General features: G+C 49.2%; 1 long non-coding RNA gene across 4 annotated transcripts; it reads left to right on the top strand.

Annotated features, from left to right (window-relative positions):
- The first annotated feature begins 545 nt into the window (after nucleotides 1-545).
- Nucleotides 546-15,048, top strand: LOC149120728 (uncharacterized). Of its 4 annotated transcripts, XR_016225547.1 has the most exons (6): nucleotides 546-2,200; nucleotides 2,467-2,594; nucleotides 3,568-3,642; nucleotides 9,872-9,926; nucleotides 12,132-12,198; nucleotides 13,937-15,048. It is a non-coding gene; the product is annotated as an uncharacterized LOC149120728 (long non-coding RNA). The 4 variants fall into 4 exon arrangements; XR_016225548.1 differs by lacking the exon at nucleotides 9,872-9,926 and having other exon boundaries at nucleotides 549-2,200; nucleotides 3,573-3,642; XR_016225549.1 differs by lacking the exon at nucleotides 9,872-9,926 and having other exon boundaries at nucleotides 550-2,200; nucleotides 2,467-2,551.
- The last annotated feature ends 5,810 nt before the right edge of the window (nucleotides 15,049-20,858 follow it).

Raw genomic sequence — 20,858 nt, 5'->3', positions numbered from 1 at the left:
GGGCAACTAGCCAATCAGGTGGGCCTGTTGGTTACCATGACACCAGTTGCCATAGAGGCACAGAGACATGGGAGCACAGATATGGCAGAAAGGTGTGTGGAACCCATTGAGCTCCACCCTCAGCCTCTTCTTCTCAACAATGTGTTACAGTTTTTATTGCACAGATCTTTTTCTAAAAAAGATTTATTTATTTAATTGAAAGCCAATGACAGAGAGGCAGAGAGAGAGAGAGAGAGGTCTTCCATCTGCTGGTTCACTCCCAAATGACTACAACAGCCAGAGCTGTGCCAATCTGAAGCCAGGATCCAGGAGTTTCTTCCAGGTCTCCCACATGGGTGCAGGGGCCCAGGGCCTGGACCATCTTCTACTGCTTTCCCAGGCCATAGCAGAGAGCTGCATCAGAAATGGAGCAGCCGGGACTCACTCAAACTGGCGCCCATATGGGATGCCAGCACTGCAGGCAGGGACTTTACCCACTATGCCACGGGTAGACATCTTTCACTTCATTAATTTTATTATTCAAATAAATAAATTGTTTTTAAAAATAGTTTTTGGTGGATCACCTCATCTGAAAACTGTAACAGTTTGACTTCTTCCTTCCCTGTTGCAACGCCATTTCTTTCTCTTAATTGCTAGAACTCCCAGAAGTGTTGAATATAAGTGGTAAACGTGGGCATCCTTGTCTTGTTACAGATCTTAGAAAACTTAGTTTTTCCTCATTCAGTATGATGTTAGCGGTTGCCTTATTAGATAAGGCCTTCTTTATGTTGAAGTATATTCCTTCTATACTTATTTGTTCAGGGTTATCAGGAAGCAGTGGTACATTTTATCAGATGACTTTTCTGCACTTATTGAGATGTTCCTATAATTTTTTTCCTTCCTGGTGACTGTTGACGTCATGTATCAGGTTCATGGATGTTGAACTGACCTTAATGGCTGAAGAGAATCCCACTTAACCATAGTGAATAATCTTCTCATGGTCCTGTTGGATGTGACTTCCTAGAACTGTCTTGAGGCGTTTTGCACTATGCACATGAAGAAGAGAGATGGCCTGTAGCCTTCTACCTTTGTTGTGCTTCTGTCTGGTTTTAGTATCAAGGTAATTCTAGACTCATAGAATGAGTTTGGAACAATGCCATCCTCTGCCGTTTTTTGAAATAATTAAAGAATTAGTGTTAATTTCTCTTGAAGTGTTTGGTAGAGGTTATCTGGTCTGATGATAGACTTTTTGTTACTGATTCAGTCATGCCGCTCATTAGTCTAGATTTTTTTAAAGATTTGAAAAAATTACACAGAGAAGGAGAAGCAGAAGCACGCGTGGGATGGGGCGGGGAGTGTAATCCATCTGCTGGTTCACCCCACAATTGGCTGCAACAGCTGCAGCTGCGCTGATCCGAAGCCAGGAGACTGGAGCTTCCTCCGGGTCTCCCATGACGGTGCAGGGGTCCAAGCACTTGGGCCATCTTCTACTGCTTTCCCAGGCCATACAGAGAGCTGGATCAGAAGTGGAGCAGCTGGGACTGAACCGGTGCCCACATGGGATGCCAGCACTACAGGCGGCGGCCTAACCCGCTGGGCCACTGCACCGGCCCCAGTATTTGATTTCTGATTCAATATTGGTAAGTTCTATGTGGCTAAGAATTGGCCCATCTCTCCTAGGTTATCAAACTTGTTCCCCCGTAATCGTTGACAATCATCTGTAGCAATCCTTCTCTGAAGACCGCGAGAGGGAGAGAGAGAGGGCCTTCCGCCCGCTGGGTCACGCCCCCGACGGCTCCCTGACTGGAGTCTATGGGGCATCGTCTTCAGCACGGTCCTGTTCCCGAGCGGGGAGAAACCAGGGCTCGCGGCATTCGCAGCTCCCCGGCTCTGAAGTACTTTCACCCCGAGCCTACGGGAAATCAGCCGGCTCAGAAACCAGTAAGACGCCTACGGAGCAGAGAACTCGGCAGGCGGCGTCCACCATGCCCCGCAGACGAACGTTTCCCAGAGGCCCCCGGGGCTCTGTTAGGGCTGCGCGGAGTTGCATGCTGGGAAAAAGCGCGCGGACTGGGGCGTTGTGGACTCCCTTTCCCAGAGACCTATGGGGAGTGTGCCGCGTGGCATGCCGGGAGGGTGATTCCTTCTCGCTGGTCCCACCTGGGCGCAATCCGGAGTTCCCCTCTGCCGGGCTCCGGTCCTGTCCTCTCGGGGAAATAGGGTTGGCTGGGCCCCGAGGGGAAGTGTTTACTCCCCCAGAAGGAAGCCAGCTCGGGGTGCTGCTGGCACGACCATGAGGGAGGGAGCGGGAGACCCGAACCAAACCTGGGCCTGGGGCCCTGCTGTGTCCTGGTGGCTGGGGGGTGAGGGTAGGGTGTGGTGGGGTGGGGTGTGGTGTGGTGTGGTGTGGTGTGGTGTGGTGTGGTGTGGTGTGGTGTGGTGTGGTGTGGTGTGTGTGTGTTGTGCTGCCATTCCCTGCTTTCCCAGGCGCACTAGCAGGGAGCTGGGTCGGAAGTGGAGCAGTCTGACTCCAACCGGTACCTGTAGGGGATGCCGGCGTCTTGGCGGACAGGTGTGTGTGATTGAATGTGGTCTGGACCCCGTGGCAGACACAGGTGTGTGTGTGAGCCGAATGGGGTCATGGGGGCAGGGCTGTGTGAGCATCAGCGGGAGTAATCAAGCTGGCCTCTGTGAGGGTACCTGCTCTAGGCCATCTGCAGGGGTGGCGTGCTGTGAGGCGGGCTGCACCTCTGACACGCTGCCAGGGTGGGTGGTAACGCTCTGGGAGTCAGCGCAGACGGGGCCTGTGTCTGAGCTGTGCCTGGGAGAGGTAGTGTTTGGGTGCCGGGCCTATAAAGTGAGCACAGCCGTGAGTGTCACCTGTGTGTCCACATCTCTGCCTTCACCTCCCCTCTGTGTGGTTCCTGCTGGGAGCACTGGGCCCAGGAACCTAGCATGAAATGACAGGAAGCGTGCAGAACAGCCAGAAGAAGCCAATTTTAGATCCCAAAGTGCTTGCCATTCCGGCCACTCGAATGAAGGGAAGGGGTGACCGGCGCCGCGACTCACTAGGCCAATCCTCCGCCTTGCGGTGCCGGCACACCGGGTTCTAGTCCCGGTTGCCCCTCTTCCAGGCCAGCTCTCTGCTGTGGCCCGGGAGTGCAGTGGAGGATGGCCCAAGTGCTTGGGCCCTGCACCCCATGGGAGACCAGGAGAAGCACCTGGCTCCTGGCTCCTGGCTTCGGATCAGCGCAGTGCGCCGGCCGTAGCGGCCATTGGAGGATGAAGCAATGGCAAAGGAAGACCTTTCTCTCTGTCTCTCTCATACTGTCCACTCTGCCTGTCAAAAAAAAAAAAAGAAGAAGAAGAAGAAGATAAGGGAAGGGGTGGCCTGGGAAGTAGGGTTTCCTGTGTGTGGGTAGGGATGATCAGTTTGGTAGGTGGGGGAACACCTACAGGTTTGTAGGTCTTTCCCATCCAGTGCCCCCTTCACTGGGTTCAGCTATGGCCTGGGGCAGGTGTTCCTCGGAGGGTGTTTTCTGTAGCCTGTATCCAGAAAGCATTAGCGTCTCATTCTCTTTCCCCCAGAGCAGCTGTCCTACACCTAAAGAAGTGTCCTGAAGAGGACCAGAAATTGTAACACATCTTCACATCAAGGCTCAGGTACGTCCCCGTCATGCTCATTCAGTTACTGTGTTTGTGCCACTTAGAACTGGCTGCTTTCCCTGACCATCAATATCCATCCTGAATGCCACTCAGCCCACTAAACCTCCCAGAGTGGTGCCACTACATGGCGGCGTCACTCAGTGGCCTCCCCACAGCAACCCTCTCCAGCCAGCATTTGACAAATGGTTCAGAACCTTCCTGTGTACTCTGCTTTTCTAAAAGTCTTACAGTGTAGAAAAATACCTCCTGGAGGTACACACTGGACTGTGGGGTGGTAAGGAGAGGGTTCGTTTTTAGGTGCAATTAAGCACCAGGTGTGTTTGATCTTTTCCATGGACCTGATTTTCACAGCTCTGCAGGAATGAAAATGATGGGTTTTGGTTTTTTGTTTGTTTGTTTTTGTAATTTTGACAGAGTTAGACAATGAGAGAGAGACAAAGAGAAAGGTCTTCCTTCCGTTGGTTCAGCCCCCAAATGGCCACCACAGCTGGATCTATGCCAATTCACAGAACCTGGGAGGTAACAATGATGGCTCAAGTGGTTGGATCCCTGCCACCCACACGGGAGACTTTGAATGAATTTTCGGATCCCAGCTTCAGCCTAGCCCAGTCTCCACTAATGCAGGCATCTGAGAAGTGAACCTGTGCTTGGGAGTACATTCTCTCTCTCTCTCTCCCTCTGCCCCTCTCCCCCTCTGCCCCTCTCCTCTTCTTCCCCTCTCCCCCTCTCCCTCCTCCTTCTCTCCTCTTCTCCCCCTCTCCCCTTCCCTACCCCCCCTCCTAGTCTCCCCTCTCCCTCCATCCCTCCTTCCTGCAAATATTTTTTTAAAAAAACTTTAATAACGTGAAAACCGTCCTTAGCTCCCTGGCTAGCCGCAGTGGGCAGCAGGCAGTACTCTGCTGAGCCCGACTGTGACCCATAGTGTCAGGATGTCAGTCCTGTCCCTTCTTGCTCCTGGCTTTTGGACCTTTATGAAGGTGGGATTCTCATGAGGATGAAATGCACATGCTAAAGACACAGGACAGCCCTGGGAGCGCAGGTGCTGGGTGAACACGAACTGCACCTGTTTTGTGTTGAGTTGAGTGATTAGAGACCATGGGCAACACAGACACGAAGGCAGCTGTGGTGCATAGTTAGAAGTTCACAAAAACAGTCTGCAGCAGGGACCCTTGACCCAAAGTCCCTCCAATAACTCTGTCTTATAACTTGCAGGGTAAATTGTATACATATACTTGTTTATGTTGGTGAATGTGATGGGGGATGTCTTGTATTTTGCAAAGGTCAAAGTCAAGTAGTTCCATGGCATTAGTAAGGACATACATGCCCCTAAGAAGCTTAGAGCTGTTGGTCTGCAAGCAGACTTGGCTACCCTGACCACAGTCAGTGCTCTGGGTCATACCACATTCATGTGAAGGAAAACGCATGGGACATTCTCAGTTGCCTAGTGAACTCATTTTGATAGCACAATGTGTTAGTATTGTATCCAGTGTGACTTTTCAAAAATGTTTATTTATTTGAAAGACAGATCTCCCATCTTCTGGTTCACTCCCCAAACACCTGCAATGGCTCCGACTGGGCCAAGCAGAAACCAGGAGCCAGGAATTCACTCCAGGTCTCCCACCCGGGTGGCAGGGACCCAACTACTTGCTCCATCACCTGATGCCTTCCAAAGTGCATGTTAGCAGGCAGCTGAATCAGAAGTGGAGCCAGACAAGACCACATCCTGCAGTGTGGCACGCAGACATCTTAGCCACTATGCCAGACGTCCGCCCCCAACGTGGCATTTCAACTGTTCCGTGAAGAAAGTGAGGAACGTGGCCATGTCTGTTACGCATCTCCTCCATGCCAATCCATCTCTTTGCCTTGGGCGAACTCCCCAGCTCAGACTGCATGGGCAGCTGAGCGGCACCGTTCACATTGGCGATTGTGTTGTTCTGCTGGGACACAGTGAATGGCTGTTCTGTCATGTTGTTACAGTGCAAGATTTGTATGCTGCAGTCCTAGGACTCAGTCTGATTTGATTTCACCGTGCAAAAGCCGGCAGCTGAATACAGGCCATGCTCTTTCCATCGGCTTTAGGAGGCCTCGGGTATCCTTGCCTCTCCCAGCCTCCAGAAGCTGCAGGCATTGCCCGGCTCATGGCCCCTGTGTCCATCTCAGAAGCAGCAGAGATATGTCAGGACCTTTTCCCATCAGCTCCCTTGCCCTGCTTCTTTATCATATCTTTTTCTTCTCTGACCCTTGTCTGCTTGGAGTGATCCTTGTGGCTGCGTTTGGCCAGCTGGGAGCATTCAGAATTATCTCTGTTTCAAGGGTGACTGATTCACAGTGAAGACCGTCTGCAGCCTTCATTCCCTTGCCATATGACATTATGTATCCCAGGCTCAAAGTCGGGACGGGGCCCTTTTTACAGTATCACCAGCCTGTCCATTCTGACTTTCCTGAATGACATGGTACCAGCTCCATCATAAATCTGCTCCTTCCCTATTGTTAACTTTTTTCAGTTGAGGGATCCCTCAAGTTATATGTCTTTTTTTATAAAGATTTATTTGAAAGGCAGAGTTATGGAGAGACAGAGAAATCTTCATCTGCTGATTCACTCTCTCATGGCCGTGACAGCCAAAGCTGGGCTGGTCAGGAACCAGGAGCCTCTAGCAGGTCTCCCACTTGGGTGGCAGGGGCCTAAGCACCTGGCCCATCTTCCACTGCTTTCCCAAGCACATTGGCAGGGAGCTGCATCAGAAGTGGAGCAGCCAGGACTCAAACCAGAGCCCATATGGGATGCTGATGCTGCAGGTGGTGGCTTAACCGCTACTGCACAGCGCCGGTCCCAAGTTACATGTCTTAGGATGGGATTACTGCAGACAAGCTGTATGAATATTTAATGTCCTATAGAACTCATAAAAAAGAAACTAGCACTACTCATAATGGTACCATCTGAGGGATTAGAACCACTATCTTGGTATGTATGTGTTCAGTGCCCCTTCTCCCTGTGAGCAAGTGTGCGCTATGATTTCTGGGGCATTAGATGCTGCTAGTTGACCATGTAAGTGAGCTGACGACTCTCCAGGTTGTGGTTCAGAAAGGGCACCCAAGCCAGCTGTGATCACAGTAGACCCATGAGCATGTGGGGCGAGGGGGACACGGCTGCAGGCTTTGTCTTGCTTTGAAAACCTTCCATGTTTATACTTCACAGGTTTAGACGTACATCATTGGGAACTACTCCCATGGCGACATGTATCAAAGACTTTCAGAGTTGGATTGTGTGGTGGTTCATATTTCTCTCACGGAATATGGTGTAAACGTCTCTGATCTGCTTTACAAATAGGCACTGTAGAAGTAATGTGTGTACTATATGGGGAACAAGTCCAAGGTAATGAAGAATGGATAAGCTGACAGTAGTTTAATGTGTGCATGTAAACCTCCACAGAACACACAGTTCAGCCTCTTGCTAGCAATGTCGGTTTGGCGTCTTTTGGATTGGATTTTTTGAGCTGCACTTTCTTTTTTTTTTTTTTTTTAGATTTATTTATTTGAAAGTCAGAGTTACACAGAGATAAGGAGAGGCGGAGAGAGAGAACTTCCATCCACTGGCTCACTCCCCAGTTGGCTGCAACAGCCAAGAACCAGGAGCTTCTTCCGGATCTCCCACACAGGTGCAGGGGCACAAGCACTTGGGACATCTTCTACTTGCTTTCCCAGGCCATAGCAGAGAGCTGGCTCAGAACTGTAGCACACAGAACTCAAACCAGCACCCATATGGGATGCTGGCACCGAGGGCAGCGGCTTCACCTGCTATGCCACACTGCCAGCCACTTGAGCTACGCTTGCAATGCAGACTCATGTCCCTGTCTGCTTGGTTGCTGATGGAGAGAGAACATTCTTTCTGGTGTGTCTTAGAATCTTTTTTGCTAATGTTGCTACTTAATAGCAGCTCCATGGTGAAGGTCAGACTCGGGAGGTTTTGGTTAACATTGATCATATAGACAGCAGGTTTGAGCAGTACATGTTTTAGCATAGGAACAGGAAAACAAGACTTAAATTACTTTTGTAAACACAAATTAGGGGAATGCAGTGTTTGATAATAACAGCTAACATATTAAACCATTGTTACGCATTACAAGTTGTGTATCTATTATCTGAAATGCTTGAAACCAGAAGTGTTTGAGATTTTAGAGTTCTGTGGATTTGGGGATACTGCCCTAGACCTTTCTGGTGGAACACCGCTAATTCAAAAATCCAAAGTATTTCAGATTTTGAACTTGTTTTAAAGATTTATTTATTTATTTATTTATTTATTTTTGAAAGTTGGAGTTAGAGGGATCTTCCATCCACTGGTCCGCTCCCCAGATGGTTACAAAAACCAGCACTGGGCCAGGCCAAATGCAGGAACTTCATCCAAACCTCCCATGTAGGTGGGAGCCATCCACCGTTGCCTTTCCCAGGCCATTAACAGGGAGCTGGATCGGAAGAGGAGCAGCTGGGACGTGAACTGGCACTCACATGGGATGCTGGTGTCACAGGCGGTGGATTTACCACTAAAACACAATGCCAACACCCAGATTTTGATTTTTCTTTAATGAAAGATGCTCAACTTGTATTGCATGTTTTTAGTAGATTATTAATGAAGTCATATTTTGTGGTACTTTTATCCTAATTTTACCAATGAGTTAACAATGTGAGTTTAGTAAATGAGGTTCACATCTTTAGACTCAGACAACAGAGCCTTTTTTTTTTTTAAGATTTATATATTTGAAAGGCAGTTAGAGAGGGAGAGAGAAAGGTCTTCCATCTGCTGATCACTCCCCATATGGCTGCAACAGCTGGAGCCGGGCCTATCCGAAGCCAGGAGCTTCTTCCAGGCCTCCCATGTGGGTGCAGGGCCCAAGCACTAGGGCCATCTTCTACTACTTTCCCAGGTGCTTTAGCAGGGAGCTAGATCAGAAGTGGAGCAGCCAGGACTCAAACCAGTGTCCATATGGGATGTTGGCACCACAGGTGGTGGCTTAACCCGCTGCACCACAGCGCCAGCCCCTGTTGTTGTTGTTTTGTTAAAGATGTATTTACTTGAGAGGCAGAGTTGCAGAGAGCTAGCCATAGTACCTTTTTCTAAGTTTTATTTCTGGGGCGAGTGCTCTGGTGCAGGAGGTTGAGGCACTGTGGTGCCAGCATCCCATGTGGGTGCCACTTTGAGTCCTGACTGCTTCAGTTCCAATCCAGCTTCCTGCTAATTTGCTTGGGAAAGCAGCAGAGGATGGCCCAAGTCCTTGGGCCCCTGTACCCACATGGGAGACCTGGAAGAAGCTCCTGGCTTTGGATCAGCCCAGCTCTGGCCATTGTGGCCATTTGGGGAGTGAGCCAACAGATAGAAGATCTCTCTCTGCCTCTGCCTCTTGGTAACTCTGCCTTTCAGATAAATAAATCTTTTTTTAAATAAAGATTTGAAAGTCAAAGATAACAGATATCTTACATCCACTGGTTCACTCTCCAGATGGCCTCAACAGACAGGGCCAGGCCAAAGCCAGGCTTCTTCCAGGTCTCCCAATGTGGATGCAGGGGCCCAAGCACTTGGGCCATATTCTACTGCTTATCCAGGCCATAGGAGAGAGCTGGATCAGAAGTGGAGCAGCCAGGTCTCGAACCAGTGCCCATATGGGATGCCAATGTTGGAAGCAGTGGCTTAATCCACTACACTATAATACTGGCCCTGTTTTTGATATTGTATTTTCACTTTCTTTTGTTTCAAGATTTTTTTTCTAATCTCTTTTAATTTTTCCTTTGACTCATTGGTTGTTTAGGATCATATTGTTTAATTTCCACATATTTGTGAACTTATCTAAATTCTTCTTCAGGTCTAGCTTCACACCATTATGTCTTCCATGTGGGTGACAGGGACCCAACTTCTTGAGCCGTTCCCTGATACATTTGCAAGAAGCTGGGTTGGAAACAGAGCTGAGATTTGAACCCAGGCACTCCAGTATTAACTGCCGCACTAGATGCTTGTCCCTAATAATTTTCTTATATATATTGGAGACTTAAGTGATATTTCCTGTGATGATGTTAATGCAGGCAAGCTGCAAAAACAATTCAGTGTTCTAAGGCGCTCGAAAGAGGACCATCAGTCACCCATAATTACAGCATCCATCGGCAGTTACTGTTAACGTGTCAGCATGCGTGTATGTTGCTAATCTCCCACCTCTAAGCCTGTGTGTGCTTTTGTTTCCAGAGGGTCGAATGCTGCTCTCTAACCACATACTTGAGCCCCAACTCTCCACACCTTAGTAAGTGACAGAAATCACACCCACCTGGCCATTGCGTTATTCATGCAAGCACCCTAACAGTGATATCTGTCTTGTTTTAAAAACCTCTGCTTTGGGGACCGGTGCCATGGCTTACTTGGTTAATCCTCCGCCTGCAGCGCTGGCATTCCATATGGGTGCTGGGTTCTAGTCCCGGTTGCTCCTCTTCAAGTCCAGCTCTCTGCTGTGGCCCAGGAGGGCAGTGGAGGATGGCCCAAGTGCTTGGGCCCCTGCACCCACGTGGGAGACCAGGAGGAGGCACCTGGCTCCTGGCTTCGGATTGGTGCAGCGCCGGCCTTGGCGTCCATTAAGGGGTGAACCAATGGAAGGAAGACCTTTCTCTCTGTCTCTCTATCTATAACTCTACCTGTCAAATTAAAAAAAAAAAAATTGTTTAAAAAAAAAAAGACCTCTGCCATAGTTACACCTTATAACATTAGAGGTTTAGTACAAAACTAATCCCATGTCAACAAATTATTTTAAAAAGTATCCATTCTGATCTAGATTTTCTCTGATTTTCGTATTACTTTCATACAATAATCACTGATCTAGCACCTTAAAATATGCATTGCACAAGTAATCCAAAATATATGAAAAATTAGTGGGATGGCAGTAATTGAAATTACTCCCATAAATGTCCCATATCACAAAGAATGCGCAGTTCAGCCTCTTGCTAATGTTCTCAACGTGGCAGCTCTCAGATCGAGTTCTTTGAGCGTGATTTCTGATGCAGAATCATGTCCCTGTGCCCCCTGGGTGCTTGTGGGGAGAGAACATTTCCTCCTGGTGTGTCACAGAATCCTTTGTGCTAATATTGCCAAATCGGAGGAATTTCATTCTTAGCCTGGGGCTCTGGAAGGTGCTTTTACTTAGTACTCGTTAAGGAGACAGCTGGTTTGAGATGCATAAACTTTTGTAAAAGAAGGCGATGGCAGACTGGAGTTTCTTTTACAAAAGTGGAGTCCAGGATGTGTGCTGTCGTTGATCTCCAGTCCTAACTGCTGGCAGTGACGGGTACCGCATCGCTGCAGGCGTATGTAGGGTAGCCTGCTTCACAGCAGGGACGGGTGAACTCGTGGCCTTTCCGTCACAGCCTTACCAGTGAGAACACAGGCACTGGGAAGACAGTGACACCAGAGGTCAGGACCCACTCAAAGTCACACTGTAGAGTGGGGATTTGGGGTCTTTTTTTCCAATAAAAGTTGGCAGCAGTCATTCTGCTTTAAATTATTTGTTGATTTATCTTCACTTTACTTGAAAGGCAGAGACACAGAAAGACCCTCCGTCTGCTTGTTTACTCTCAAAGCCTGCAACACCCGGGGCTGGGAACTCCATGCAGGTCTCCCTACATGCGCAGCAGGGACCCGAGTACTTTAGCCTTTAGCCATTCCCTGTTGCCTCCCAGGCTGTACATTAACAGGAAGCTGGTTTGGGAGCAGAGGAGCCTGGACTCTAACCAGCCACTCCAGATGGGACGCTGGTGTCCAAGCTACGCCTCCATTGCTGTGCAACCCCCCACCCAGAGCCTGTATTGTTATTATTTTTTTTTTTTACTTATTTATTTGAAAGGCAGAGGTACAAAGAGAGGAATCTTCCATCTGCTGTTTCACTTTCCAGAGCAGGGCCAATCCAGAGCTGGGAGCCAGGAGCTTCCTCTGGGTCTCCCATGTGGGTGCAGGGGCCCAAGCACCTGGGCCCTCTTCTGCTGCTTTCTCAGGTGGGTGGCCGGGTGTGTGCCCTTGACCCTCCTGTGGGGTGACGAGCATGGGCAGTGACTCCTGTGGATACCTGCGTTTCCACCATCTCTGTGGCCTTCTGACCACACAGTGACTGCATCTGGGGCACTGCTCCCCAGGGCGGACGGGAGAGCCGGCACCCAGCACGGTGTTGACCCACCGGAAGCTGTGCTCCCAGGGTGACTGAGAGCTGAAGTGCTCCCGGGGCCACTTCTGCATGACAGGGCCGCAGGTGGCTGTGCCTTCCCGGGCATCGAGGTGCCCTCGTGATCTCGAGTCCACGCAGCTTAGTCCCTGGTCTGTGAAAGCCTCAGACCCCGGGGGCCATCTTGGCTCTGGCAGGTTTCAGCCGCGACCTGGGGCAGGTGTGTTCAGGGTGTTTCCTCAGGTAGCTGTAGCTGCTCCCCAAAGGCCCTGCTGGCTCTTCTCATTGTGTTCTCCCCTCCCCCAGGCCAGCTGCCCCGCAAGGGTCCCAAGGATGGAGAAGACTTGTTCCACATCTTAACATGCAGGTGCAGGTGAGTTCTGTGTTGGGAGACTGAGGACTCGCTGCTTTCCTTGACCCTGGGCGTCCTCCCTGGGGTCACGAGGGCCATGGGCCTTGCCCCTCCAGCGAGTGGCCTCCTGCCCCTGTGGAAGGCTGTTGGGCTGCCGCTGTGTCTCTGCTTTCCTCCCGTCGAGGAGGCTGGGCTCACCCGGTCTGGCTGGGAAAGGAGGGGATTCATGCTGGGTGGAAGCAGACACCAGGTGACCTTTCCCGTGGCGCTGACTCGCAGAGCAGAGCTAGAAAGAAGATGGTTTGGTTGCTTAGAGTGCGTGAGGAGGTCGCTTCGCGTCAGCAGATGTCCTCACGGGCAGGACGCTTCCGGAACAGCCAGTGCCGCTGACCTGGTGTGCTACCTGGGGCTCGCTTCTTTCCCCTTCGTGTGGACCGGGGGACAGTATGGTGTGGTGTGAGTCCAGCAAGAGCAGGGGCAGGCTGTGTGCACAGCTAGGTCGTGGGTATTTTACACCTCCATGGGCCATGCATGTGGTATTTTCTGCGTTTTTAGGTATTTATTGTTTTGGATTGTTGTACCTGTACTTTTGTTCACATCCTAAACTTTTTTTTTTTATTTGGTTGGTAAGTAACAGATTGTTACATTGTGCAAGGTGATGTTGTGGTTCAGGTATACATCTTCAATGATTAAATCAAGCAGGACAGGGTATGCCTCAGCCCACATGCTACCATCTTTCCCTCAAGAACATGTAAAACGTGCTGTCTGTGCAATGTCCAAGTGCTCTGTGTGTTATGACTCAGTGTAGCCACCATAGTGGACCTAGCTCCTCAGAGCTTAGGCCTCCATGCTAACTAAGTTTTTGTACCCCATTGCCGACCTCCGTCCCAGCCCCTGGTGTCTACCATTCTGCTCTCTGCTTCCATGAATTCAACTTTCTTATTTTTTTTTTAAGATTTATTTATTTACTTGAAAGTCAGAGTTACACAGAGAGAGAAGGAGAGGCAGAGAGAGAGAGGTCTTCCATCTGCTGGTTCACTCCCCAATTGGCCAAACCAGCTGGAGCTGTGCCAACCTGAAGCCAGGAGCCAGGAGCCAGGAGCTTCCTCCAGGTCTCCCATACAGGTTCAGGGGCCCAAGGACTTAGGGCCATATTCTACTGCTTTCCCAGGCCACAACAGAGAGCTGGATCAGAAGTGGAGCATCCAGGACTCAAACTGGCACCCATATGGGATGCGGGCACTGCAGGCGGCGGCTTTACCCGCTACACCACAGCGCCAGCCCCTCAACTTCCTTATAATCCACACTCTGCTGTTACCATGCAGTGTTTGTCTTCCTGTGCCTGATTTATTTCACTTCACGGACGTTCTTCAGGTTCATCTGTTGTTGCAAATGACAGAATCCCCTTCATTTTTGATGATAAACAGGATTTCGTCTGTGTGTATGGCATTTTCTGTGTCCATTTCTCCACTTTGGTGGACACCGAAGTTGCTCCCTTAGCTGTGCTGTTGTGTGTGTGCTGCACTGAGCGTGGCAGGGCAGTGTCATCTTGAGAGTTCATTTCCTCTGGCTATTCAAAGAACTCAAAACATTTCATGAGGAAGTGGAATCAAGGTAGGTTTATTTAGGTGCCAAAAAGTTTTGAAATCCATGCACCATTTTTTAATAATATGCTTTTTCTGTAAATTTTCAAAAACTTTTATTATGTATTTTCATTTTATTTGGAAGGCAGTGAAACATACAGGTCTTTCTTCCACAGGTTGACTGAAATGCCCACAACAGCTGGGAACTGTGAACTCCGTCTGGGTCTTCTACATGGGTGTCAGGGAGCCGAGTACTTGAGCCATCACAGGCTGCCTCCTAGGGTGTGCGTTAGTAGGAAGCTGGAATGGAAGTGGAGGAGCCAGAACTCAAACCAGGCACCTCAGTATAGATACAGGCATCTCAGGTGGTGTCTACCACTGTGCCAGATGCCTGCCCCACAGGAACTTTTTTTTTTTTTTAGGATGTATTTATTGGTTTGAAAAGCAGAGTTACAGAAAAAGAGGAAGAGACACACACAGAGAGAGATTCCACCTGCTGGTTCACTCCCCCAAATGGCTACCGCAGCCAGGGCTGGGCCAGGCTGAAGCCAGGAGCCAGTCTCCCACACGGTGACTTGCTGATTCCCACTCACATCCGCAGTGCGCACCAAAGAGGCACCTTTGTTTGGTGAAAGCCACGCTCGGAGGTATGAGGTGCTGTCTCAGGTGCCTTTAAATTGGATCTTCCTGGGTGTTAGTGATCTTGGGCGTTTTTTAACGTGAAGCATTTGTGTGCCCTTTCAAGAAATACCTGTTCAGATTTTTGGCCTGGCCTTTAACCAGTGCATTTGTTCTATTGCTGTTGGTACTTGAGTTCCTTCTATTTTGGATGTAGAAGGAAACAATCCTTTGCAGTCCTTACCCTGTTTCTTTATGTTGATTATTTTGTTTGCTACACAGAAGATTTTTAGTTTGTTATAGTCCTGTGTGTATTTGCTTTCCTAGCATGAGCTTAACATTCGATCTGAAATATCATCCCTGAAGCCAATGTCAAGAAAGTTGTACCCTGGGGCCAGTACTGTGGCACAGCGGGTTAAAGCCCTGGCCTGAAGCGCCAGCATCCCATATGGGCACCGGTTCTAGTCCCGGCTGCTCCTCTTCCCATCTAGCTCTCTGCTCTGGCCCGGGAAAGCAGTAGGAGATGGCCCTTGGGCCCCTGCAGCCATGTGGGAGACCCAAAAGAAGCTCCTGGCTCCTGGCTTCAGATCGGTGCAGCTCCGGCCATACGGCCATCTGGGGAGTGAGCCAATGGGTGGAAGATCTCTCTCTCTCTGCCTCTGCCTCTCTGTAACTCTGTCTTTCAAATAAATTAAATAAATCTTTAAAATAACAAAAGAAAGAAAGTTGTACCCTAATATTCTGGTGGCATTATACTTTCTGGTCTTAGATTTATTTTGGGTTATTTTTTTTTTCAAGATTCATTTTTTGTTTGAGAGGCAGACTTACAAAGAAAGAGGTCTTCCATCTGCTAGTTCACTCCCCAAGTGGCCGCGACAGCCAGAGCTGGGCCAATCAGGAGCCAGGAGCTTCTTCTGGGTCTCCCACGTAGATGCAGGGGCCCAAGCACTTGGGCCATCTTCCACTGCTATCCCAGGCCATAGCAGAGAGCTGGATCAGAAGAGGAGCAGTTGGGACTAGAACCGGCACCCATATGGGATGCCAGCGCCACAGGCAGAGGCTTACCCTACTATGCCACAGCGCCAGCCTTGGGTTAATTTTTATATAATTGGTAACATAAGAGTCCAATTCCAATCTTCTGTGGATTGATATACAGTTTTCCTAACAGCATTCATTTAAGAGGCTCTCTGTTCTTGTGTGACATTGACACCTATGCCAAAGGTCAGTTGACGATAAATCTGAGCTTCTTTCTCGGCTCTCTGTTCTATCCCATTGTTGGTATTTCTTTTTTATCCCAGTACCATGCTTTTTTATTTTTTTAAAGATTTATTTATTTATTTATTTGAAAGAGTTACACAGAGAGAGAAGGAGAGGCGGAGAGAAAGGGAGGTCATCCATCTGCTGGTTCACTTGAGGAGTGAGCCGCAAAGGCCAGAGCTGGGCTGATCTGAAGCCAAGAGCCAAGAGCTTCTTCTGGGTCTCCCAGGCGAGTGAGGAGTCCAAGGACTTGGCCCATCTTCTGCTGTCCCAGGCCATAGCAGGGAGCTGGATTGGAAGCGGAGCAGCTGGGACTCGAACTGGCACCCATATGGGATGCCAGCACTGCAGGCGGTGGCTTTACCTGCTGCTCCACAGCGTCGACCCCAGTACCATGCATTTTTTAAAAATTTTAATATTTATTTCAGACACAGATGTTCCCTCATTCATTCACTCCCCAAATGCCCACTACACTCAGGGCTAAGCCAGACAGAAGCCAGGAGGCTGGAACACAATGTGGGTCCCTGCATGGGTGGCAGACTCATCAGCTTGAGCCCTCACTGCTGCCTCCCAGGGTGCAAACTGAAAGGAAGCTGGATGTAAGGCTGCGCTTCTGCGTCCTTCAGAATCCCCTAGGATTAAGGGAATGCAATCTCTGAGGGGAGAACGGAGCAGGCAGGCATACAGAATAAAACTGATCAGTTCTGTGAGCTGGAAGACCACGCCTTCACCACTGTGCCCTCTGTGACCTCATTCCCCTATGTGGCCATACCTGTGTGTCCACTGGCCAATCAGGCTAATTAGCCACCTCCCTTTGGAAGTGGATTAAAGGCCTGGGACATGGAGGGCCCAGCCCTTCTCTTTAGCCCTTTGCCAGTGTGGGCCCCTGCCCCAGCTTCCTGGCCTACATGCTCCTTCACGCGGCTGGCTTCTGGTATGGATCTAGATTTCTCTCTCTTTAAATAGGGCCCTCACTCTCCTATGCATTTCTCTCACTGAATAAAAAGCTTAACTTGGAAAAAAAAAAGGGGGGGGGGGGCTAGAATTGGAGACAGAGCTGGGATTCAAACCCAGGCACTCTAAAACAGGCATCCCAAGAGGCATCTTAACTGCAGGGCCAAACTTCTGTCCCATGCTTTTTAATTTGTAGTAGATGTTGCCATTAGATGATATCATGTCTCCCAACTTGGTCTTCTTTATGTCCAGGATGTCTTTAGACATATGGGATCTTTTGTAGTTCCTCGCAACTTTTATAATTGCTTTTTATTTCTGTGAAAAGTGTTGGAACTTTGATTAGTTCTGCACTGAATCTGTAGATGGCTTTAAGGTCATATGGCCGTTGTAACAATATTACTACTTCATTAACATCAGATAACTTTTCATTTATTTGTGTAGTTCAATTTTTTATCGTGTTTTATAGTTTTATGTGTCACACTTTGAATCTTTGAGCTTATTTCTTTTAAGATTTACTTATTTATTTGAAAGGCAGAAAAGCATAGAGAATAAGATCTTCCATCCATTGCTGGTTCACTCCCTAAATGGCCAAACCTCAGGTCTAGGCCAGGCCAAAGTTGGGGACAAGAAACTCCATCGGGGTCTCACGCATGGGTCACAGGGTCCCAAGCACTGGACCACCAGTTGCAGATGTGCCCTCTTAGACAAGCCGTACCTTGGGCTCCCTCATGGTTTCACAAACTCCTACCTGCACCCCTGGACACCCACAAAGCACTGATGTCTGTGGCGGCTGCAGAGTACTGCTGGACACGATGGTATTTTCTAGGATAATACTACTCGAATAGTAGTCATAAAGAGTGATGTGCATGAGGCCGGCGCCGCGGCTCACTAGGCTAATCCTCTGCCTGCGGCGCCGGCACACCGGGTTCTAGTCCCGGTCAGGGCGCCGGATTCTGTCCCGGTTGCCCCTCTTCCAGGCCAGCCCTCTGCTGTGGCCAGGGAGTGCAGTGGAGGATGGCCCCAGTGCTTGGGCCCTGCACCCCATGGGAGACCAGGAAAAGCACCTGGCTCCTGGCTCCTGCCATCGGATCAGCGCGGTGCGCCGGCCACAGCGCGCCGGCCGCGGCAGCCATTGGAGGGTGAACCAACGGCAAAAGGAAGACCTTTCTCTCTGTCTCTCTCTCTCACTGTCTACTCTGCCTGTCAAAAAATAAATAAATAAATAAATAAATAAATAAATAAATAAAAAAGAGTGATGTGCATGACAAACTGAAGTTTTCTAGACTGTCCATTTAATTCACTGTGTAAAGAAGTAGTATGCATTACAAAGTTATATTATCTGGAATGTCCTTTTAATCTGACACCATATAGGTATACAGTGGTACGCACGACAAAGTTAAACTGTCTAGAATTTCCTTTTAATTCGATACTGCATAAGCAGCCTGTACGGTGTAGCGCTGAAATCCTCCGCCCGTGACATGACGCAGAGGAGGGTCCAGGCCGCAGGTCTGAGCACGGAGTCTGGTGGAGGACGCTCCTGCCTGCGTGCTGTGCTCCCTGCCCCGGGGGGCACAAGTGACCTTGCAGCATGCTGTGCCTCGGTCTGATGGGCCTGCTGAGACACAGTGAAGGTGTTGACCCAGGCGGTGACGTCCGTCTCGGTCACACTGTGCTTTCATTATCAGAGCTTGTGTCACATTGTAACCTGTGGCCACAGGAGCACGTGCAGCCACCAGAGACACAGCCCACTCGGAGGACAGCGGTCTGAAGCTGCCACGCCACTTCTCGTCCCCCTGGAGGCCACCAGTGTGACGTGGCTCCTGACCCCTGCTCCCCCTGCAGCACAGCAAACACAGGTCTGACGCACAGAGAGAATTCCTGTGCATGCACGTGTGTGTGTGTGTGTGTGTGTGTGTATAACCTTGCCCTTGCTCCTTGAAGCACCCCGGGGGATTACCCTGCTTACTGGCACCTAAGTGTGAAATCAGTCAGACACCACACTAGACCTGTGTGCCAGTGATATTTGTCTTGTTTTGAAAAACATATGCCATAATTACACTTTATAGGATTAAAGGTACAGGACCAAACTAATCCATTGGCAATAAATTAGTAAAAAAAAAAAAAAAAATACAGCCTTTCAGAAGTAGATTTTCTATGATTGTCATACTAGTTTCGCTGATACCAGTGCCTTAAAATATGCATCATGCAAGTAACAAATCCAAAACATATGAAAATTGAGATGGCAGTAATTGAAATTACTCCCATAAATGTCCCATATCACAAAGAATGCGCAGTTCAGCCTTTTGCTAATGTTCTCAATGTGGCAGCTCTCAGATCGAGTTCTTTGAGCGTGATTTCTGATGCAGAATCATGTCCCTGTGCCCCCTGGGTGCTTGTGGGGAGAGAACATTTCCTCCTGGTGTGTCACAGAATCCTTTGTGCTAATATTGCCAAATCGGAGGAATTTCATTCTTAGCCTGGGGCTCTGGAAGGTGCTTTTACTTAGCACTCGTTAAGGAGACAGCTGGTTTGAGATGCATAAACTTTTGTAAAAGAGGATGGCAGACTGGAGTTTCTTTTACAAAAGTGAGTAAAGATTGCAATGTTGTAGCTCTTTCTCTCTCATATAAAGATTTATGCGTTTAATTATTTATTTATGTATTTATTTCAAAGTCAGAATTACAGAGAGAGAAGAGAGAGGTCTTCCACCTGCTGGTTCACTCCCCAAATGGCCACAATGGCCAAGGCTGGGCCAGGCCAAAGCCAGGAGCCAGGAGCTTTATCCAGGTCTTGGGTGCAGGGGCCCAGGTACTTGGGCCATATTTTGCTGCTTTCCCAGACTCATTAGCAGGGAGCTGGATGTGAAGTGAAGCAGCTGGGACTTGAACTGGCACCCATATGGGATTCCAGAGTTGCAGGCGGCAGCTTTACCTGCTGTGCCACAGTGCTGGCCCCAGCCCATGTGTTCCTAATTCCATCAAACCATCTCTGTCCAAATATATTTACCTTCTAAAACCCATCTTCCTGGGGCTGGCATTGTAGTGTAGCGGGTAGAGTCACCACCTATGACACTGGCATCCTGTATGGGCACCAGGTCGTATCCCAGCTGCTCCACTTCCAATCCAGCTCTCTGTTAATGGCCTGGGAAAAGCAGCAGCACGTGGCCCAAGCGTCTGGGCCCTGGCCCCCATGGGGGAGACCTGAGTAAAGCTCCTGGCTCTTGGCATTGAGGCCATCTTGGGAGTGAACCAGCAGATGGAACAGATGGAAGATCTCCCTGTGTCTCTTCCTTTCTCTCTCTGACTTTCAAATAAATAGATAAATCTTAAAAAAAAAAACCTTCCTTGGTAATTCATCAAAAATTCCTTCTCAATTAATATGAATGAGTGTCATTTTCAGAATGCATCCTATGCCTTTATACAGCAGACCATAATTTATGTATCCTTAGCTGTGAGATCCTTATTTTTTTTACTTTTAAATATTAGTCCTTTTTTAAAGATTTTATTTAATTATTCATTTGAAAGGTAAAGTTGCAGACAGAGAGAAGGAGTGATAGAGAGTAAGGTCTTCCATCTGCTAGTTCACTTCTCAAATGGCCACAGTGGCCAGAGCTAGGCTGATCAGGAGCCAGGAGCTTCTTCCAGTCTCCCAAGTGAGTAGCAGGGGCCCAAACACTGCTTTCCCAGGCCACAGCAGAGAGCTGGATCAGAAGAGGGGCAGCCAGGACATGAACTGGTGCTCATATGAGATGCCAGCACCGCAGGTGGAGGCTTAGCCTACTACTCCACAGCCACAGCCCAAAGTCTTAATTTTTTTTTAATTTATTTGAGAGTTACACAGAGGAGAAGAGACAGAGACATCTTCCATCCGCTGGTTCACTCCCCAGTTGGCCGCAACAGCCAGAGCTGAGCCGATCCAAAGCCAGGAGCCAGGAGCTTCTTCCTGGTCTCCCATGTGGGTGCAGGGGCCCAAGGACTTGGGCCATCTTCTACTGCTTTCCCAGGCCATAGCAGAGAGGTGGATTGGAAGTGGAGCAGCCGGGTCTCGAACCAGAGCCCATATGGGATACTGGCCCTGCAGGCAGCAGCTTTACCAGCTATGCCACAGTGCATCCCCTAATTATATATTTAGTATAAAATTTACAGGGTCTGGGAAAGCAGTGGAAGATGGCCCAAGTCCTTGGGCCCCTGCACACTTGTGGGAGACCCAGAAGAAGCTCCTGGCTCCTGGCTTCAGATAGGCCCAGCTCCAGCCATTGTCGCCATTTGG

Source organism: Oryctolagus cuniculus, chromosome 18 (genome assembly GCF_051225735.1).
Source record: "Oryctolagus cuniculus isolate XC-2025 breed Fujian yellow rabbit chromosome 18, ASM5122573v1, whole genome shotgun sequence".
NCBI lineage: Eukaryota > Metazoa > Chordata > Mammalia > Lagomorpha > Leporidae > Oryctolagus > Oryctolagus cuniculus.
This window is presented reverse-complemented; position numbering and strand designations above follow the sequence as displayed.